Source organism: Pleurodeles waltl, chromosome 4_1 (genome assembly GCF_031143425.1).
Source record: "Pleurodeles waltl isolate 20211129_DDA chromosome 4_1, aPleWal1.hap1.20221129, whole genome shotgun sequence".
NCBI classification, from domain to species: domain Eukaryota; kingdom Metazoa; phylum Chordata; class Amphibia; order Caudata; family Salamandridae; genus Pleurodeles; species Pleurodeles waltl.
This window is the reverse complement of record NC_090442.1, coordinates 390,126,213-390,146,678: the sequence shown is the minus strand read 5'-3', so window position 1 is coordinate 390,146,678 and position 20,466 is coordinate 390,126,213. Positions and strand designations below refer to the sequence as shown.

Below are 20,466 nucleotides of genomic sequence, written 5' to 3'. Positions count from 1 at the left end.
GGGGCAAAGTTATCGCATGGGCAAGAAGGGGCAAATCAAAGTTAAAGTCTCTAGGGTGAGAATTCTCAAAGTCTCTTTCTCTCAGATAGAGAAGAGGGCATCAGGGTGTCGACCAAAATGGAGTCTGGCATCAGGCTTCAAGCTGGCATCGAGGAAAATGGCTGACTTCTCTTTGTTCAGTAGGTTTAAGTAAGAAACATTCCAAATTCTGCAGGTTCCTCCATTGGAGGGTTCATAGGTTGGCTTCAAATTGACCAATCAAAAATGTCTTTTTACTAGCTCTCATTTATGCATAGACTGTCCTTGGAGCCTTGGAACACAAATCGTTACATGGTTTGCCAATTATTTAACTATCTGTACCTCCATTGTCCGCACCTGCTGAGACTGACCTTGTATCAAAGGGGAAGAAACCGGCCTGGTACAGAACCTTGAAGATAAGTGCATTACTCGTCTCTACTGGAAAAATACAACCTCAAGCAAGAATACATGTTTCATTAGTTCAGTGAAAACCACGCAGTTAGAATTTGAGGCCGGGCAACTAGGCCAAAGCCTCTACTAAATTTAAGCTAAGCCAAACAGTTTTAAACACGAAATCATGGCATACAGTCGCAATTATAACAGATTACTACGTTTTCAATACTTCGTGATTAATAAAGCTCGATTACAATGATGGCGAACTACTCCGAGGGCACATTTTCCCTTGTACATTATTTCATTTACTAACATCACACTAGGTTATATAGTTCGATTATGCAACACACGCGTGAATATATGTAGGACCCTCTTTTTCTGCGTCATCACCACCTCCAATATTTATTAGCAATACCCACATGATCACAAGGCCACACTAAACATAACATGACATAGGGGTAAAACGGAAACCCCCTCACTCTTCAGTAATGCACTTTAGTGCTCACTACCCAGTTGCATCACTGGCACAATACTACAGTGATGAGTTTTAGACGTAGCCACCAAGTTCCCTTGCGCATCTGCCAGTTCTTGCTTTTTAACCAAGATCTCGTTGAATTCTGCTTATTTTTATTTGCATTTCTAAATCCTTACGGTATATAAATGGGTAATTTCTTACATGAATTTCATTACGTGCCCATTGCTACTTGGCCCAATCGCGATTAAAGCTCTGAATCTGCTAACGCGTCTCAGGCGCTATAAATTTTGCCACGCATGCGCAAGAGAAGATGCGCATTTTAGACTGTAGACTTGCTGGCCTATTTTATTTTGCGGTTCTTGGGCGTTTTAAGAGTATAATTAAAAGCCACGGGTAGACGTGCCTGGAAAAAAGGTGCCTTGGTTGATACTGGTGGCCATCTTTGATTGGCGTAAGTTTCTAACTAGTCAAATTAGAATGTAGTGTTTTTCGTTGATAGCTTTTAAAATATCAAAACAAAGGATATAAATTGTGGAAACGTCTATATTTAAATACATTTTCGTAATGTTGTTACATATTGTGAGGAAAATTGCCCCCCTGATCACTTCGAAAGTACTGTCAGAGATTCCTTTGAAACAGAGCTTTTTCTTCGTTCGCAAAGCGACGAGCAACTTTGGGCGTATCCAGGAGGAAACAGTGATGCTGGTCCGTTTTCTAGCTCTCGAGTTGGATGGGCGTTGTGCGTTGACAGAGGGTTGCCGCGGGCTCCGGGGAGAAGCAGAATGAGCCAATGGTCTAGCCACGTTCTTGACAACGTCATCAGATCGCGCCCGGTAGTATTTATAGAACGTATTTAAAGAGCCCTTGGGAGTTCAGAGACGGTTGTGATCGGCAATAAGAAGATCACTGTCGTATTGGGGGAAAGGATACGAACAGACGCCCGACTGCCTGCTCGGGCTTTGCAGGAGTAGGTCGATTAGGAGAGGAGCAGCTTACCAGTCTTTATCCGGAGACCGGTCAGTTCGACCTTTTAATCCTTCGTACCCCCACAGGTCCATGTTTGCCGCTTCCTGTACCTGTAAAAGGCAGTAGAGCTCATACTGACCTTCGTTCGTGCTGTGTAATAACCGAGTCCAGTGCAATACGATTTAGTAATTGTTCTCTTTCTAGAATAGTGGAATGACCAGGTGCTAAAGAGCATAGTAACACAAATAGTTGGTGTTCAGTGCCAGGGACTGCATTTGTTAATGCAGTCTATGAGCAAAGCATCACTAGGGAACCTTTTGTACATAGCATTGCTATGAAATGAAGAAATACTTGGTAGGAGTTAGCGGTGGTACCCTGATATGAACGTGCATTGCTGAAATCCCTCATTAGTCGTTGTACTGGTACCTAAACTGTCTACACGCAGTTGAACACTTTACTGTAGTGTTTAAAAAACACAAGAAATAGAACAGACACACGTCATTTATTCATTTTTTTTCCCCCATGGACTCGTACAACATGTACTTAAAGAAGTTTAATAAATTCCAACTTTAGTCTGCTTGATTTCTTGAGTTCTGCACGGAGAGGTGGGCTAGCCACCAAACTAATAGAGAAGGCCGGTCCAAGAGGCAGGCCGGGCTCCAAGGGCCAGTGCATGAGCCGGACTTTGAAAATATTCGGCATGTAGTTAACGCAACAAACATAATGTCACATTATGATTAGGTGTGTTTGAAAATGCAATACAATGCAAAAAATGTATTTCTTTAACACACAGAAGCATTTCACCTTTCAACATCAGATTATATTCCTCCTTAAACGTATTTATTATTAAGTGAGGGTTTTTAAACACACACTAAGAAACAACCCCGATGACAATACTACTAGTTAATTAAAACGCAAGTCAGTTGTCGTGTGTATCCTGTGTGAGGCAAATTTTCTTATTATCTGCTATTTAAACACATGAGAGGCTTTTGTACAGTACGGATCCTGGACTCATGAATTTGAAGGTGCTCTAATGTGATAAACGTAAATGAGGCTCTGTGAAATAACGTATTTGCATTGGATCACATCATTCAGGCAAGCGGGGAGCTAGGATTGATCACCTATTTCAAGCTGTGCAATTCAGCCACTAGGTAAGTGTTTCTGACACCAAAAGTTAATGGTAGGTAGGTAAATATTTATTGTTTCAGTTGATTAAAACTAAAGCCAATTTACACTGTGAAAACATTCTAAGGATAAGAAAGAAAATTAAGATTGCGATACAAGGAATTTAGATGTGGGTTAAAAAATTAATGTTGCAATTGGTTAAGACCATAACAGTTTTGTCAAGTTACGTGGTAAAAACATTAAGTGAGGGTTGAGGCGTTTGAAGGTTAAACTTAATAAATCATTAAAGAATGACTCAGTTATAGTGGAGGATAAAAGATATGCAGGCCGGGGATTCGGAGTATGGTTAGTGAAGTTTATTACTGTCCTAGTCTTGAGAAGTATCATTAGTACTTATAGGCCTTTCGTGGTATGCAAGTACTCGGCAGGCTGGAGCTAAAAACCTGAACATTGTTTTTTTACATAGCGTATTTCAGGAACTTAATTAGCTTACAGATTAACTGAGGGGACAGTATGCATAGCGTGTTTAATAAAAAACTTGACAAACTTGAAATTTAGCTGGGGGCCGTGTGGATTAAAGCAGGCTACAATGGCTCCCCTGCAAGTTCTAATAGCTCTGTCAATGAACAGCTTCTTGAGAAAGGTCTAGCAGGCCCGAACAGATGCAGATCATGTGTATTAGATCTTACTTTTGGTGAGTAGAGTGCCTGCAGTGCTGCTAGGAAATGTCCTTCCAGGACCATGGCCATGGTTGGCAGGCTGGCTAGTTGCATTGTCATAAGATAATGTATCATGTGTGGTGCAAACATTGTGGAGAGGTAGGCAGCCAGTTCAAGTTTGGCATAGTGTTTTATGGTATCCATGCGTGTGCCTGAGCACTGAATTTGTCTTTGTCTTCAATGAACAAAAGGATTTTGGTGGTCTTGGTATCCCCTCTAGAAAAATAATTGTATGTCGGGGCTGCCTCCCACAGATCCTTGAGTCGTAACTCGACAATTGAGGATCGAAGGTACTTATGGTAGGCTGAGTGCTGGCCATATTCTAGGGCCTGCCAGAGAGCCTCGTTCAGTTTGTCTGCAGAGTGACTGATTTTGTACCAGGTTTTAACCGCCTTCGCTCTTGCAGACAGGTCTTGTGGAACAAGTACAAATTCAAGACAGAGCTGTGCCGGGAGGCGGAGTCTGGCAATTTCAATCAAATCAATCAAGTATTTGTAGAGCGCACTACCACCCGTGAGGGTCTCAAGGCGCTGGGGGGAGGGTGGGGAGCTGCTACTCCTCGAATAGCCAGGTTTTGAGCCACTTCCTGAAGGTCAGCAGGTCTTCGGTCTGACATAAGGGCAGAGAAAGGGTGTTCCAGGTCTTGGCGGCAAGGTAGGAGAAGGATCTGCCTTCGGTTGTCGCTCTTCGGATGCGGGGGACGTTGGCGAGAGCCAGGTCGGCGGAGCAGGGATGGGGTGAAGAAGGTGATTCGTCTGTTGAGGTAGGCTGGACCGGTGTTGTGGAGCGCCTTGTGTGCGTGGGTGAGGAGTTTGAAGGTTATCCTTTTGCTGATGGGGAGCCAGTGTAGGTCTCTCAGGAGGGGGGTGATGTGGCTGTGGCGGTGGGCATCGAGGATCAGGCGTGCGGAGGCGTTTTGTATGCGTTGCAGTCGTTTGGGGCTCCTGCGTAGAGGGCATTTCCGTAGTCAAGTCTGCTGCTGACGATGGCTTGGGTGACTACTTTTCTTGTATCTGTGGGGATCCATCGGTAGATCTTGCAGAGGGTGTTGAAGCAGGATGAGGAGATGGCGCTGACTTGCTTGGACATGGAGAGTGTTGAGTCGAGGATGAGACCCAGGTTGCGTGTGTGGTCGGTGGGTGTTGGGGCTGTTCCCAGAGAGGTCGGCCACCAGGAGTCGTCCCAGGCTGTGGGGTTGGCGCTGAGGATGAGGACCTCTTTCTTGTCTGAGTTCAACTTCAGTCTGCTGTTTCTCATCCATTCTGCAACGGCCTTCATTCCTTCGTGGAGGTTGGATTTGTCGGTGAGGGGGTCCTTGGTGAGGGAGAGGATCAGTTGGGTGTCGTCGGCGTAGGAGATGATGTTGATGTTGTGTAGCCGGGCGACGTGGGCGAGAGGGGGGATGTAGATGTTAAATAGTGTAGGGCTGAGGGATGATCCTTGGGGAACGCCGCAGAGGATCATGGATGCTTCAGAGCAGAAAGGGGGAGGCGGACGCTCTGGGTTCTGCCGGAGAGGAAGGAGGTGGTCCACCCCAGAGCTCCGGCCTGGATTCCTGCGTTGTGGAGGAGTGTGTGTAGGATGCAGTGGCAGAAGGTATAGAAGGCAGCCTGTTGGTCCAGGAGGATGAGGGCCGCGGTTTCGTCGTTGTCAAGCAGGACCCTGATGTCGTCGGTGGCTGCGATGAGGGTGGTTTCGGTACTGTGGTTTCTGCAGAACCCTGACTTGGAAGGGTCCAGGATTTGTTTTCTCAGAGGAAGTGGGTCAGTTGTCTGTTGGCGATCTTCTCAATGACCTTGGCCAGGAATGGGAGGTGGGACGAAAATTCTTGAGTTCTCTCGGGTCCGCCATGGGTTTCTTGAGTAGGTGTTTGATTTCAGCATGCTTCCAGCTCTTTGGGTAGGTCCCGGTCTCGAAGGGGATGTTGATGATTTTGCGGAGGTGGGGTGCGATGGTGGCGCTTGCTTTGTTAAAGATGTGGTGCGGGCATGCGTCTGACGGAGATATAGAGTGGATAGTGCTCATGGTTTTGATTGTGTCGTTGTTGTTTACGTTGGCCCAGACCAGCAGGGGGTCGTGGTTGAAGGTGGGTGGAGAGTCAGCAGTCGGTGAGTGGAGGGGAGGTCTGGCTGTAGAAGCTGTCATTGATGTTTGTGATCTTGTGGTGGAAGAAGGTGGCGAGGGAGGTGCAGAGGTCTTGCGATGGCGGGATGTCATTTGTGCTGGAGCTGTGGTCGGCGAGTTCCTTCACAATGTTGAAGAGCTCCTTGCTGTTGTGTGCGTTGTTGTCCAGGCGGTCTTTGAAGGAAGTTTTCTTGGCAGATCTGATGAGGTGATGGTGATTGCGGATGGCGTTCTTGAGGGCGGCATGGTTGTCCGGTGTCTGTTCGTGGAGCCATTTTCTTTCCAGTTTTCGGCAGGTTTGCTTGGAGGCTCGAAGGTCTGAGGTGAACCACCTTGCTCTCTTGTTGGCATCTCTGTTGGACGGCTTCTTGAGTGGGGCGAGGGTTTTGGTGCAGTCGTTGATCCAGCGCCAGAGTTTGCGGGCTGCGAGGTCGGGATTGGTGGGTTCGTGGGAGGTTCTCAGGCGAGGTTGGTTTTCAGCTGGTCTTGGCTGACTTTGCTCCAGTTGCAGTGGGGGAGCTGTTGGTACGGTGGTGTGTGTTGGGTTTCTGAAAGGTGAAGTGGATGCAGCGATGGTCGGTCCATGGGATTTCGGTGGTGTGGGTGAAGGTGACGTGGGGGTTAGCGGAGAAGACCCGGTCCAGCATGTGGCCGTCGGAGTGTGTTGGAGTGGTGACAAGTTGTCTGAGTCAGAGAGTGGCGAGGTTGTTGATTAGGGTGGTGGTGTTGGGGTCGTTGTTATTCTCCAGGTGGAAGTTCTGGTTGCTGAGGAGGATGTAGTCTGTGGAGGCTAGGGCGTGCCTGCTGATGAGGTCGGCGATTGAGTCGCAGAACTGAGGTCGTGGCCCGGGGGGCTCTGTAGACGAGAGTGCCTCTGAGGGTGGTGTTGGGGGTAGGTGTGGATCTGGAAGTGCAGATGTTCGGCGGTGCTGAGGGGGTCGTCGATACCGGTCGTGACCCTGATGGTGTTCTTGTGGACGATGGCCATTCCGCCTCCGACTCCGTTGGTGCGATCCCTGCGGGTGATCTTGTAGCTCTTCGGAATGGCTATGACGATGTCTAGGGCCGAGGAGGCATTCATCCAAGTCTCCGTCAGGAAGGCGACATCTGGGGTGGAGGTGTTGAGCAGGTTTCAGAGTTCGACGGCGTGTTTGCGTGCGGAGCGGGTGTTCAGTAGGATGCATCGAAGGTAGTTGCGGTCTGGCTTGGCAGGAGGTTTAGCGATTTGGAGGCTGGTGAGGCTGCAGTTCCGGCAGGTGACTGGTCCCTGGGTGTTCTATGGGGATACCAGGAAGCAGGCGTGTGCTCGTCCGGTGTTGAGTGCATGGAGGGTGCTGGCGGTGTAGAGGCGTTGGTTGCCGTATAAGAGGAGGTGGGAGGGAGGGGCAGCAGGGGGGATGGAGCTGGGCAGCAAATGGGGTGGGGGCGGGGCCGCAGTTTGAAGGCTCGTCTGAATACTTTGAGCTGTGCTTTTATCTATCAGGGGCTCGTCTTGACCGTGCATCTCCACTCTTGCGTAGGTTAGGGTGGGAAGCAGTTTGGATGAAATGAATGTTAGCAGAGACGAAGTGATGGCCAGTGTAGTTGTTTGGCCAGTATGGAGAAAGCATAAATTAGTGCTGGGACTCTTTGCGCAATGTATTTCTTCTGTTGACGGATTTCCTGCTGGTTGGATTGAACATAGTCTGCAAGCATGTTTAGGGATCTTTGTAGCCCAACTTTGGTACAGCTGAACAATACCAGATTGTCTACATAAAGTAGCCTCGTGGGTGGGGGGGCTGGGGGGAGAAGTGAGAGTGTTACCTGGGTCCAGAGCTGGGGTCAGATCTTCCTTGAATAGGTTAGGTCAGATCTTCCATCAATAGGTTAAACAGATGTGGGGCGAGTACGCATCCTTGTTTCAGGCCAAGGAATGTGGAAATTTTCCCTGAGAGCTTTGTGCCATCTCCGATCTTTATGCGTAAATATGTGTCTGAGTATAAAGCAGTTATTGCATTGAGGAGGGGGGCTGGGGTCCCTATTGCTTTAGCTTACACCAGAGCAGGTGTCTGTTCACTCGGTTGAAGGCAGCCTTGAAGTCATTGAAACCAAGATATAGTTTCCTGTGCGGCCATTTGCTCTGCTTTATCAGGAGAGAAGTTAAGATATTCATCGTAGTACCCATTCCTTTTCTGAAACCTGTTTGGTTGATTGGGACGATGTTATGTTTTTCCGACCATGTTGTTAGTTCGACATGGAGCAGGGAGACGTAGTTATTTGCCTCTACGTCAATAAGGGTGATGAACCTGTAGTCACCCAGGTTGTCTCTATTGCCAACCTTGAAAATTGGATTGATTATGGAGCATCACCAGCTCTCAGGAATGCCTCCTCCTAAGCTTACTTTCTGGTATAAGGATGTTAGCACTTCTGACCAGAAGACTGCTTCTTCCGTAAAAAATGGCTTTTGGAAGGCCATTGGCCCTGGTGCTCCTTCCTGGTGGGCCTTTCGGAGTGCCTGGTGTGCCCAGTTGATCGACTGGGTGAGTTAATTTGTTTCCTGTTCATCCGGCGATATGTTTCCCATGATGGGCGTCCATGCTGGCAGTTGGTGGGTATTTCTACAGGGGTTTTGCTTTACTGTGAAGATTGTATTGAGGTGACTCACCCAGGTCTTTTGAGGTATGTTGGAGTTGTTGATGGGATACCCTCGTGTGTTTAGATCATTGATGATACCCCAGAATTCCCTGTTTTTTTCCCCCCTTTTGCGGCATGTATTATTTTGAGCTAACTGGAGCTCTTTTGTTCAGCCTTTTCTTTACACATTTGTCTTTTGTACTCTTTGAGTTCCTCAGTTGTTTCCTGAGTAGCAGATTGCCTGGGCGGCCCTTCAGAAATCTCACAAGCTTCCTTTGTTTTTTTTTTCAAGAGTTGGGCTTGTTTAGAAAGGCGGGCCGGGGGGACTCGACGAATTGGCACTGATAGGCTGTGATGAGAATGTTGGTCCAGTATTTTCACTCAGTCCTCCCAGGGATCCATTATGTGCTAGGGGGTTTTGAGGCTCTCCAACATCTGCAGTTTTGCAGCTAAAGATAAGGATTTTATTGTGGCTGATGACCATCGTAGTCTCTTCAACCTTGTTGACTCTATTTACCCTATTTGTGCTGGGCAGGTTCATGGGCAGGTAAAGAGGACCTTAGGGACAGTATTTGATACGAGTGATCACTGGAAGTTGTGTACTTTATTTGAAATTGCTGTACCAAAGGGATCAGAGGTAGTGTAACTAGGGTGTAGTCTAGAATGGACCGTGTTTAATTATTTCAGGGTTGTGGCTCTCCCAGCCCTTCTGTTTCTGGGAGACTTGTGGGCGTTGTCTAGGTTTTCCTTAGGTCAGACTTTGACCTGGGTGTTCTGGCGCGCCCAGGGTGTTTCTCAATGTTCTGGGCAGCACCTGCGCCGCCTCTCCTCCCCGGCCCCCCATTTGTCGGAGAGAGGGAGGTGGGAGGGGCCTGAGCGCGCTGGTGCTTCTTCTGAGCTCCCCTAGGATCCCTAGGGTTGAACCTTGATCAAAGTGCTCTGGCACGACTGGGGTGCTTCTCGTCTTCTGTGTGTTCCGGGCTGTTCCTGTGCTGCCATACTTCCCTGGCTCCCCCAGTGCTGGTAAAGGGGTGGGAGGGGCACGAGCAGGCTGGAGCTGGAGAAGGTCTGTGAGATCAATGGAGCCAAGGTCAGCAAGATCACTAGGTCAGAGTTGGGCTAGGTTCAAGATTCAACAGCCTTTGTGAGGGCAGTGGTTAGGCTGGGTAAAAGTTGTGCTGCTCTAGAGCAGTTGGGGTTGATTTTGGGGAGGGAGGATTGTGAGTGCAGGCAAAGTGGAGGGGTGTCTGGGGGCAGCAGGGGTGAGCTTGGTGTGTGAGCAGGTACCGAGCACAGCACACCCATGGGGTTAGGGGCAGTCAGGCAGGTGGTGTGACTGGAGACTTTCCCCTGCCCCCCTGCTCACTCAGTAAAGATGAGTCTAGGTGGACTGGGGTGGGCAATGCTGCCTCGATTTCCGCCCCCACCTCCCTTGCCACAGCACCACCAACTCGCCTCACCTCTGGCGTCTGCTCTCGGTGGCGTGTGCTGTACGCGTCCTGTCGCAGCCTGTCCTGTGCGCGACCCGCTTGCAGAGGCAGGAACCAAGACGGGCCAAGATACTGGGGCACAGCACCTGGCGTGGACCGCCAGGGCTAGGGGGCCGCCGAAACACAAACTCAACGCTGTCCGCTCTGTTGATCAGCGGGGGCTCCTCCCTCTCCTGACTACATGTGTATATGCTGAGTGTCCTCTCTCCAACAGATGCCTGTAGTCAGTCCCACACTACTGTCACAGGGGAGGGCGGTCACTGCGAACTCCACTCCGGCATTAGTTCCAGATGGAACAGGTCACGGCTCTTCGTCAAACTCCCGCTCTGTACCTAATGCTCACCTCCCCGGGGTCTGAAACTTGTTTCAAACGTTAATGCTTTACACTTCATCCATTGAAGATGAGATTATTGTGTAGGGGTTCAGAATAATTTGCTTTTTATTTTTGGCAGCTTTTCATAGTACAAACTGTGTCCAAGAACACGGCAGCACTTCACAACAAACATAGACTACATTACTTGTGCTTTTTTTTTTTTTATTAATAACTCACTGGGACATTTGCCGGGAATCGCAGGGTGCACAGCAGAGGCCAGAATTCTAACATGGTTCCAGTTAAATTGTTCGTAGCTGTAGCCACATCACCACTTGTGAAAACTTGGCTTGTTTTGGGCTTGCTATTCCAAGAGGACGTTGAGTTTAGCCAAAGACAGGCATCTGACTCAAGCGTCCAATGGCACGCACACCTCTATCTGCTATTGAAACATTGGCTATGCTCATCAATCTAGCCTAGCTTTAGTGATGGTCGCACTGCCAGCTTGTGGTAATGCTTGTGTATTGTTGTCTTTTGTGGATGATCCCTTTTATTCTTGTGCATGTTAAGAATCAATCTAAAATCTACTACCCCACACACATTTTACTCTATTGTAAACAAATCTAGAGCTGTAATTGGCTTCCAGACTCTAAAAGCGTCACTTGACTTGGCATCTGGTAGAAATGCACTGTACAAAGTCTTGTAACATAGCACACTATGGGGCAATAAGCATGGTGATTAATGTGGCAGGAGACTTAAGTTTCTCGTTAGGCTGATCACACATTGTGCATACGTAGACCATAAGAAACTCTGCCATAGATGGTGGAAATTACTGAATTTGATGGCATGTTGATCTGACACTGGTTAATCAATTTGAGCCACTGACAAAACATGTTAATGTAGGAATCTTTTGTGTACACTTCTCTTCAAATTAAGGTAGGGCTTCTCAATGTGTATGTAGATAATTTGGTGGTACTGGTATGGAAAATTGGGTGCAATAACCATGATTACTGCTGCTGTATACTTTACTACATTTGTGTCTGGTATTCCCATATCAGATTCCACTGCAATTTACCTTCAAGAACTGGATGGTTGGCAAATCTGCTCATTTGGAATGATGAGGCACAGAATATGTTTCCAGTGTTGAGGTTTGCACCAAAAGTGGGTGTTACATACAAAATGTGGACCAAATTTCCATGTAGTTTATAGGGCCCAGTATTGATTAAAGCAATCAGCGTCTTAGGGCCTCCTCATGAATGGCCTGATAACTGGTGTGATATTTATTATGCCTTTTAAAATCTGAGATGGAATTTATTGGGTGTGTTAAATGCTATCCAGCTACAAGCTTTTGGGGAATAACATGCAGATTTATGTGATTACTGCTCCAAAATCTCTATGTTCCGGTAAATACCGGACTTCTTATGGACAATTAAGTCTACGAGATAAATAAGACCGAGAACAGCACAAAGATCAAAAGCTATGTTTTTGAAGTAGCCATTAATGTTTATAGCAGTCTCCTCACTGTTCCAGCTAGAGAGGTCTTCGAAGGCATCAAGGACCCAGGAGGAGTACACATAAATTACCAGGAGTGAAGGCCCAAAGCTGAGGCCCTCAGTGAAATCTTGACGCTGCGCTGAGGAAATTCAAAATGGTGGCCCGCTGTGTTAGCTGTAGCAGGACTCTCCTGTGGCTGTGGTGGTGAGCCCCTTGGCGTTGGTCCTCCCTCCCTGATTTTATCTAGTGGGGGTCCGCAAGTCCTTGGGCCCTTACGACCCTACTAGCAGCTCCCTCCCCACATAGTCTTTAGTTATGGAACTAGTTGGTCTTTTGGCCCTTAGTTGGCTCCTAGCTGTACATTGCATGGTGTGCTTTTTGGACAGGATGGTTATGTCTGGTTACGCCTTGTGGGGCGTTAGGGGTTTTATTGGTATATTGTGTTGTGTTCTGTTGTGTGTGTGTTTAGGTCAAGCGTAAGCGTTCAACCTTATGCATAGTATTTTTAGTATACTTCTTATGGCTTAAAGCGGTTTTTATTTGTTGGTTGCAGTGTCCTTTAAACCTTCTTGCTCAATAGTGGTCAGTTCTGCCTTTTTCCCCCCCTCCTTTTTCTGTTTCAGAGCAGTGACCAACTACTGTATTATTCCACTTTGGTTTCTTTATCTGTTGCTGTGACAGACTACTTTGGCATTTCTTTGTTACTGCTTTTTCACCTTGAGTGTTTTATGCTGGTAGCTGCCTGTGTCTTATTGCATCATTCCGTTCCTCCACCTCCTCCCATTTTGCTGACATTTGCTTTTGCTTTATTCCAGTGCTATCCTTGTTTACATTTGTTCCACCATTAAATCTTTAATAAGAGGTAGCTCCTAGGCTCTGTTTTCTTATTTAATGTTAGTTTACCACTGTCTAGCGTCTGTTAAATAATGTCCTTTCAGTACAGCCCAGCGCGTCTGTTAATTTAATCTTGAAGTAAGCCTATTTTTGTGTGTGTGTACATTAAAATAAGCTTATTTAACAAAAGAAACACCCAGTGCCTAAACGTTTAGCTCACTGCTCAGGAAAGCCACAATATGCCCTTTCTCTAAAGTGTAGCTGAACCTAGAAGCAATGATGTGAAACTTGCACTGCCTGGCATCCACACACAGGTCACTGCTTATCTCCTTTATTGGGGCCATACATCTTCTCAGGTTACTCTGCTATTGTTAAGTCCATTATAGCTTTGTTGAAATGCAGGCAAGAATGGCTTGCAAGACTTTTCACCCTGTTAACATAAAAAGAAAATACTTTCCCAGCTTTATTTTCCAATTTCTGTTAAGATGTTTTTACAGCTTGGGTTAGGGCAGTGATCTTCTTGTCCCTCCTCAAAGGCTTGTGATTTCTGATGTCCGCAGCTGCCAGTGACCACCAAAACATGGCAGAAAAAGACAAAAATATGAGGCAGGGTTGACCAGTGTTTTTTTTTTTCTCCATTTAATAGCACAGTGGTAGGCTGCATAAAGTAAAGGTGCCTAATTCCCTTGCAATCAGGGAAAAACAAGTGACAAAAAATAACACCATAAAGACTAAATGCAGGTTTCTTTTTGTAGAAAATTAAACCTAGTAATGTTTGAAATTTACACCACAGAACTGTAGTTACCTTCGGGAGTGAATGGCAATGTCTGGACACTGCCTTTGCCCAGATACATGGAGTGATTGTATTGTCTTGTAATAGTATTTATATAGCGCTTACTACCCCTGACGTGGCGTCTGAAGTGCTTTTCGGTGAGTAGCATTCTACTCTGGAACCCAAAAGGAATTAGTGGTGGATTAGTATAGTGAAAATGAGTGCGGTTTTAGTATTATTATGAGTTAATTTGAGCCATGGATATGTGAGTTTGTTAGTTGGATTGACTGGAGTAACGGAGCGGTGGAGGAGGGAAGAATCCAGGAGTGTTGATTGGGAGTTTATAGTAATAGGATTTAGGCTTGGGATGAGTAAAGGGAAATCATGGTAGTAAACTGAGGTTTGAGTGAGTGAGATGTGGAAGAGGAGGGAGGAGCTTCGGCAGGGTTATTTAGGAGATGAAAGTAGTAGAATGGATTTGGGATGAGTCCGAGTGGGAATGGAGGATAGATTGATAGAGAGATGACATATGGCGATGGATAGAAAAAGTAAAGCTTACAAGAGTAAAAATAGGATTTTTATTTAAAATGTTTATATATATATATATATATATATATATATATATATATATATATATATATATATATATATATGTATATGTATAATTTGATCATTATTTTTAATTTTTTCTTAATATATATATTTTATAATTTTAAATCTGATTTATAGATTTTATTTTTATTTTTTTCTCTAGTGCAGTGGGACTTGAGTAATAAATATATATATAAGTACATAGTAAGGGAATATATGTCCAAGGAATATAATAATGGGTATAATGAGAAGAAAAGTAGTATTGTATAAACAGAGTTAACATTTATTTATCTTTACTCAATTTTTGAATAGCCCAATACCTATAATGATAAACATTTGATCAGTGTTATATACAATGAGGGCAGGGATTTATAAGTATCTAATATAACAGCGTATCTATGAGCTATGCAATGACCTATGAACATGTTAAGCATAGAATAACGTATACACACACATATATATATATATATATAAATATATGTGTGTGTGTGTGTGTGTGTGTATATATATATATATATATATATGTATGTATATACATATTTAAACCATGAGTAAATATACATCAAACAGGTTTAAAGAGTATGTGTGTAGCTTATTGTTATGACATAGTGATAATATTTTCTAAAGAACTATATATATCTAGAATATACACATAATAAGATAAAAAATATTTATCAACACAGGCATATGCAGTCCGTAGCTGTTTGAATATGGTGGTTATGAAGGAAAGAGCCAACTCTTGAGTAGTCTTCTGAAGACAAGATAGTTATCTGTGGATTTTATAGTTGGGGGTAATGAATTCCATAGCTTGGCTGCTTGAACGGAGAATGATGTGCCACCTATAGTCTTTTTCTTGTATGGTGGTGTTCTAAGGCGGGGTGCCAATCTTGAGCAGAGGCTTCTTTGAATGTATTTGGTTATTTTGTTTCTGATTAAAAAGCGGTCCTGTTCCATGTATAGCTTTGTGGGTGATACAAAGCAGTTTGAAGGTGCATCTTTTGGCAACGGGTAACCAGTGTAGTGCTCTCAAGGCAGGGGAGATGTGGGCTTGTGGCTTTACATGCAATAGTAGCCTGGCTGCGGAGTTCTGAATACATTGTAGTTTTTTCATAATAGATAGAGATGATCCATGGTAGAGGCCATTGGCACAATCCAGTTTGGATAGTACAAGCAAGATAGTAGCCTGCACCTTGCGTGGAAATCCGAGGTGGGGGAAGATGCGTCGTAGAGTCTTCAAGGTGATGAAGCTTGTTCATGCTAATTTGTCCACTTGGGCATTCATTGTTAACTTGGAGTCAATGGTGATTCCAAGGTTTTTAACTTCCTTGGATAATTGAGGAGGTGGTCTGAGATCGTCAGGCCAGGAGCACAGTGGGTCATAATTTTTCCAGTCACCACATGAGTATTTCTGTTTTGGAGGCATTTAGTTTGAGATGGCTCATTAAGAGTTTTGCAGCTCAGTTATTTCAGCCCTGAATGTACAAAGGGAACTTACTAGCAAAACAGATGGAAGATGAATACACATGAGATTAAAAATTCTTTCATCCCATACGATTTGGACACCTTTTTTCTGGAGAACTGCACAGCCACATGGGCACAAAGGTCATTTTAAATGTGGCATTTGATTATAAATGGTTACCCTGTCCTTTTCAAATAATTCTTTGAGGTGCTTCATAATAAAGCTGAGATTCCCTGTTTTGGCCTCCGCATCATTCCAGGTTTTCCCTTGTCCAGTGCGGGTGGCTTGCGTTTGTCTTTTCATTTTGACAGTTGTAGTCCTACATTCCTAGCAGTTCGAGACTAAAAATCCCAGAGTGCAAAGAGAACCAGATTGGGTGAGGTGTTTACTCATGAAATGGGCCAACTTGAGAGCTCTCTGAAATGTTCTGCCACCTACTGCTTAGCCCCTGTTCCCCCGTCTTACTTCACCCTCTGTCCTCTGGTGCATAATAAACTGTGGCCATCTGCTCTTTGCAGTGTGCCCTGTGAGTGCACACATCCTTGTTCGGTGACATGCATACCGTCCTCTGCTCTAGTTTGGTGCACCAGCCACCCACCGGCCCTTGCTCCACAGGTTTATCAACTTGTGTGCATGTATGTTTGTTGGTCTGTGTGCAAGGATGCTTGTGTGGATGTATGTTCGGTCCATGTGCAAGGTTGTGTGTGTCTGTGTGTATGTATGTTTGTTGGTCCGTACGCAAGGGTGCATATGTGTCTGTGTCCATGCCCCAAATTTCTCTTTTGTCCATTTCCCTGAATTTCTCATGGTCTGTGCGAACGCTTGTTTTACATTGGCTGGTCTGTGTGCATGTAAGCGTGCCCATATGTCCTATCTCATTGTGCTTGCACTTTATAGTGTGCGCCAATGATTTCTTTCTCAATACTTATTGATTGTGGTATATTTATCATTTTGCTGGCATGTAGTTAATATTAAGCCGTTGTGGCACTCGTTTTGTATTAACTTCATATTTTTATTTCAGGATTTAAACGTGCAATACCTTCTTTGAACATTTATTTTTTGGTGTCCCTTACAGGCCTTTTTTAATTATTGGTGAAGAGCTATTGTGGACAATGCTAATACTTACAGTGGGTTTTTCAGCTGCCCATTTTCTTATCGTTGTGTGGCTTTCTTGTCAGTCTCAATTGCATGATGTTTCTTCTTCCTATTCTTGTTTGTCTCTCCCTTGGATCTTAGCTTTTTTTTTGTTTTTTTTGACCATCTTTATGATTTGATGATCTGTATCCTCTCAAGCTTACATTCAGAAGACTACTTTTCAGGTCGAGCAAAAGACTTATTGTCAGCTTCTCAGATCTTGAAGTGGGCGTAAGACCCACCTACTGCTTGCCATTGGTTGGCATTATTGCCACTCTGACTTGATCGTATCGCCCGACGCCCGGGACATCCTGTTTGGGGTCAAGGGCTACAAGTTTTTATGTTTACTTTGTCCTTGGGACAAGTAGGCCCAACCCCCTGCAGCACAAACCCTTTGGCTGCCTGATTACAGAGAGTGGAACTCTCTGCAGTTGAGTTAATGTGTTTCCAAAAGATAATGCTGTTCGAACTTGTATTTATGGTTCATTATTTGAAAGTCTTCATTATTAGGGTGAGTGCTGTAAATAAATGTTTTAAGGTCACACTTCACTACTGACGTTGGTTCCAGTACCAAAAAAAAAAACGTGTATACACATGTTTGAAAAGTTTAGGCTATGAGGCTAAGTTTAATGCTCCCAGAATGCTCTCTGATTATATGCAAATGAAGTGTCATTTAGTAAAATGTGTTGATGCATGCTAGTATTTCCCAAAAATATTTCTAATGGAAAATCAGTGTAACCATTTTCCACACGATTATGGGAAGCATGAAAATAAACAAACACTGACAAAGCCAACTGATCTGACATATTTTTATACGTCTTTTAGTTTCATCAATGCGTGTCTTGTTTTGACATGGCTTTTGTAACACTTTATTGTTGTGGGAACTACCAGGCCCTCAACATTGTAACAAACACTGGCAAACCCCCCCCAAAAAAGTTTTTGAACTCTCTAAAAGCACACCAGCGGCATAACAAAGGCCCCGCAGCCGCCCTCCAGGGGGCCCCTTCAGCACAGCACCTGCCCTGAGTGAGTCTGGAGAGGGGGCTCCTCCATGTTCTTTACAAAGGGGCACCCTCCAGTTTAGTTACGTCACTGATTGCCACTGTAGTTCCTGACACTGAACAAAACTACTTTGTGTGGCAATATGCTCCTTGTGGAAGAGAAGAATGCGATCACTCACAGTAAAGCCAGCCGAAAGAGAGAGAAATAGAAGTTTAATAAAAACAAAATGTCTTTGTTAACACCAGACCTAATTAGGGACCAAGACCCACATGTAGGTAGCTTTTTGCATGTCGCAAACAGCGACTTTCGCTGTTTGCAACATGCAAAAAGCACACTGCGATGCACAAACCCAGTTTTGCGATTCGGTAACCTGGTTACCGAATCGCAAAACGGGTTTGCGACTCGCAATTAGTAAGGGGTGTTCCCTTCCTAATTGCGACTCGCAGTGCAATGTAGGATTGTTTTGTGACCGCGGGCGCAAACCAATCGCAGTTTGCACCCATTTCAAATGGGTGCTAACACTTTCGCCACACTACATGGCACCAAAGGGACAAGTAGATTTGAGAAGCAACCTGTCCACTGGACAAGTAGATATTTTAATAAATTCCACACCCCTGCAACTACTTTTTAGGTTGGGCGTGCAAGCGCTCTGACCTGTTGTAAGTTTTGTGGGCTTTTAACCATGCCCTCTGCACCCTCATCACTTTCATTCGTTCCTGGGCTTGCCTTTCAAAAATCCTTTGTTCTCATTGGTAAATGCTTTACGTTTGTCCCTCTTTGGGGTAGTTTTGTTACTGCCTTACACTGACCCTGTTACATGGATAATTGCACGTTTGCCGATACATTTGACTGTGAGCGAACTTCTTTCTCTGGAAGGCGCGGACCATCTCGGTGGTTATTAGGAAGGCATTCAACTCGCCCCACTGTGCGTTTCTCTGTTACCCTGTTTAGCGTGGGCATGGGCTTACCATTTGTCAGGTGGACTAAGCTACTCTACACCAACCCCTTGGCTAGGATCCATACTGGTACCCTGATCTCGGAGGCCTTCGCAGTTGAATAGGGCACTCAACAGGGTTGCACCTAATCACTTCTGTTGTTTGCTTTAGTAGCGGAAAAAATGAATGCATGGTTCGTCGGGGCATTCATTACCAGGGGTTATGCCTTGCATCTAGTTGCACATACCTCTCTCTGTATGCAGATGACATGTTACGATATCTGAGGGAGAGAGATACTGACCTCAGGGAGGCGGTGGTGGCTTTGGGGGAGTTTGGTTTTCAGTCTCGTTTGGAGGTCAATTAAGATACATCATGTGTCTGTCCCATGAGAGGTCATGGGCCTGACCGTGGCCCTGTTCCTGCAGCTCAGACATTACGATGGGAGCACGGTACGGTTTGTCACCTAGGTATGGCCATTTACCGCTCGCCAGAATGAGAGTGAAACTTCAGGCAGGTGATCACTGGGTTGTGACGCTTGATTGCCTTCTGGACTACACTACCTTTGTCAGTGAGTGGCTGGGTGGTTGTTTCAAAGATGATTATACTGCCCCATCTCCTTTATCTGTTTGCAGCCCTCCTACTGGAAGTGCCTCAAATTATTTCGGAGTTTGACAGTTTGTTGTTGATGCTATACTGGGGGGTGGCTTGGGAGTTAGTGAGTGTGGCTCTCCATCCAAAGAATCACTACTTGGTATCCTGCTGAAGCAGATGCCTGTTTGCTGGGTACGGACCTCAAACTTCATGGTACCCTGACTCACAAAATATGCAAGTGGTGAGGTTTTGGTGTTGCAGAACCCCTGGAGCATGAATGTTTAAGCCACGTTTTCCGTCTTATTGTGCAGACAAAAGTGGTCCTGTTACTTTACTGGAGGGAGGACTGCTGGCTTTCAAGGCCCTCCGGTCGTGTTGGGAGAGGATCCAGGGGTGCCTATAAATGACTAACTGTGGTAAAAGGTACTAGAATCTGTTTTTTAAGTGTCCAAACATGCCCGCTTTAAACTTCAGAATAAGGTGCAGGGGTATTACCTCCCTAGGCTGTTTGCATTAGGGATGCTGGTGCAGTTGTGCTGCCTCTAGGCTGATTTTGGTCTTGTGGAGGTCTTTAGTAGTTCTCGCCCATCTGTGCTTTGAAGAGTTTGAACATTGGCAGCAGTGGCATCAGTCTCTCATTCATGGTGTACCGCTGATAGATCTTTGTAGAAATTCTGGGTGTTTTTCACATCTTGAACAGGTCAGGTAACCTGGGGGATGGTGGTTCCTAGTTTTAGCTCCCTTGCAGTTGCTCATGCTCTCTGGGTATTCACCATTCTGCTCTTCTCCTGCAGAGCCAGGCACACTCCTTCCTCTTCTCTGCAGGAAGGCATCCTATCACGCCCTCCACTTCTTCAGCACAAAGTGCAGGCCTCAGGTGATGTCGCCTCTGCTCTGGGAGACAGGATGTCATGTGGACACCAGCCCTAATCATGTAGCAGTCCTTGGAGTACTCTGTGGGGCACTCCGTTCCTTAGTTATGAAGAACTATAACAAAGTGGGGTAACTTAGAGCCCACTTTAATACATGTTTGACGGGGGTGTGGATTCTTTGTCTAAGGTTTTGGAACTGGTTTTAGTTGCTTTTCTTTCAAAGGTCATTTTCCATCTGTTCCTCGGGCACATCCTTTATGGAAGTTAAAGACTCTCACAGCAGTCTACAAGCAGCAGTATTAAAAACAAGCAGCAGTATTCAAAACAAGCAGAATGAAGAGTGATACCTATTCACCTTTCCACCATCATCTGCCTTCCCGATTACCTAATCACACAAAAGGACTGGTGTTGCCTAGAAACTTTCTCTCTTTAAACAGAAAATTCTGTCCCAACAGCTCACCCCAATCCTTCTATCCAGTGGCAGTGCGCAGAAAGAAATATTCCACATGCCTTTTCTAACAGTATCCTCATTTCATTTCTAAGAGAAGC

At 45.4% G+C, this 20,466-nt stretch overlaps 1 protein-coding gene and 1 long non-coding RNA gene across 4 annotated transcripts in view; one reads left to right on the top strand and one right to left on the bottom strand.

Annotated features, from left to right (window-relative positions):
* The window catches only part of LOC138287776 (uncharacterized), a 76,091-nt gene that overhangs the window by 42,359 nt on the left and 13,266 nt on the right, over nt 1-20,466 (bottom strand). The window lies entirely within an intron of this gene.
* The window catches only part of KRAS (KRAS proto-oncogene, GTPase), a 77,583-nt gene continuing 58,776 nt past the window's right edge, over nt 1,660-20,466 (top strand). The window contains exon 1 of one of the 3 annotated variants that reach the window (XM_069228592.1): nt 1,660-1,902. The gene's annotated coding sequence lies outside the window, so the exon portion shown is untranslated. The remainder of the gene's footprint in view (nt 1,903-20,466) is intronic. The other 2 variants (XM_069228590.1, XM_069228591.1) reach the window with 2 other exon arrangements.